Source organism: Cibotium barometz, chromosome 61, assembly GCF_041138505.1.
Source record: "Cibotium barometz isolate CiBa-2024 chromosome 61, ASM4113850v1, whole genome shotgun sequence".
NCBI classification, from domain to species: domain Eukaryota; kingdom Viridiplantae; phylum Streptophyta; class Polypodiopsida; order Cyatheales; family Cibotiaceae; genus Cibotium; species Cibotium barometz.
Genome location: NC_141106.1, coordinates 10,770,534 through 10,772,115, shown reverse-complemented (window position 1 = coordinate 10,772,115; position 1,582 = coordinate 10,770,534). Strand labels below are relative to the sequence as shown.

At 47.3% G+C, this 1,582-nt stretch overlaps 1 pseudogene; it reads left to right on the top strand.

The window, feature by feature from the left end:
- Window positions 1-430: 430 nt before the first annotated feature.
- LOC147604542 (uncharacterized) lies at window positions 431-1,190 on the top strand (annotated as a pseudogene).
- Window positions 1,191-1,582: the final 392 nt, after the last annotated feature.

The window sequence follows — 1,582 nt, the reverse complement described above, 5'->3', positions numbered from 1 at the left end:
GCCATTCAAACACCTTTGGTTTTGCCACCAAATTTGGCCCGTCGTGATGCGCCCCTCATCCCATTCCCCACATTCTACGGGACGCCGTTGGAGGATCCCACCGCTCATCTAAACAATTTCAAAATTGCTTGTTTGACCTCACACATCGTCGAGGAAGGGCATGTGATGAAGTACTTTAGCACTACACTCAAGGGGTGAGGCCTCAAATTGGTTTGCCAAGCAACAACCAAACTCCATCCCAAACTTTGTCGATTTTGAGCAAAAATTCTTGGCTAAATTTTGCAAACCTCCAAACTTCTTCGCATTTTTTGAGCAATTACGCTCATTCAAGCAAAATCACCCACATGAGACTGTGGAACAAGCCGCCACAAGGTTTAGAAACTTTGTTGATCTTTACACTCCTGTTTTTAACATCGACCCGCTCACCATCATGGACTCGTTTCTACGAGGTATACACCCTAGCATCCAAATTTTGGTTAGAGCTCAAGCCCCAAATGACTTGAATACGGCCATCACTTTTGCCATTAATGTGGAGAGCTCTTATCGATGTGCTTACAAGCCACAACAGGCCACGACTCCATCTCCCTCGTATTTTCCATGGCTAGCACCACATACTCCCGTTTTGCCCTCCCTGCAACAACCTTGGCCAACCTCATCGTATGTGCCTCAACTTCAACCAACTCAACCATTCCAATTCCCACCCATTGTACCACCTCACCTTCAAGTGACCTCACCACCTCTTTTGCCTTTAGCACCCCCACCTTCTTCTAGTGTCGTGGCTCCCCTAACCTCTTCACAAAATCATGTTCCTGTCCCTCATGCTCCATCACCGTATGTGACTTACCCTGATTCTACTTCCACCACTCCACCACCAGCACATCACAAGGAGGGGGATGGGTATGAAAGCACCGCGTCTAGTATTGGGGATTTGAAAAACATGATGACAAATTACATGAACCAACTTAATGAAAATGTGAAGGCTGTGACTCTTGATGTGAATTTTCTAAAGCGCCAACAAAATTTGTTGTCTGCATGTCGCCCTGAGCCTAATCCCACCAACATGGTGTGTCGAGCTTGTCATGTATCCGGCCATCTTTCCAAAGATTGCCCCACTGTTATTTGCACTTATGAGAAATGTTTGGGTAGGGGGCACACAGAGGATATGTGTTACATTAAGATGCGCCATTTGATGAATAGGAGCACCACTTTGCCACCCCCTGGCCCCATTAATCATCTTAGTGCCGAGAAACCCCCGGGCCACTTCTTTAGAGGGGGGTTTCCTAGTTCTCCAACAGTTGCTTCGTCTAGTGCACCACCTACCACCACTGAGAACCCTTTGATTAATATGATTGAGTTAGATTCATCACCCGTGCGAGCCATCACACGAAAGGGGAAAGAGAAGGTTGTTGATGAGGAGAGAGATCCCGAACTTGTTGTTGCTACCCACCCACCCACCCATGTCGTTGTTCCTGTTGCCAACCCTTTACCTCGACCTCGCCACACTCGTCCACGCTCTACTCCAACTAAGTTGCTTTCCCCCATTCTTTCTTTTGACCTTGTTTCTGCTCTTAATCGAGTAGAG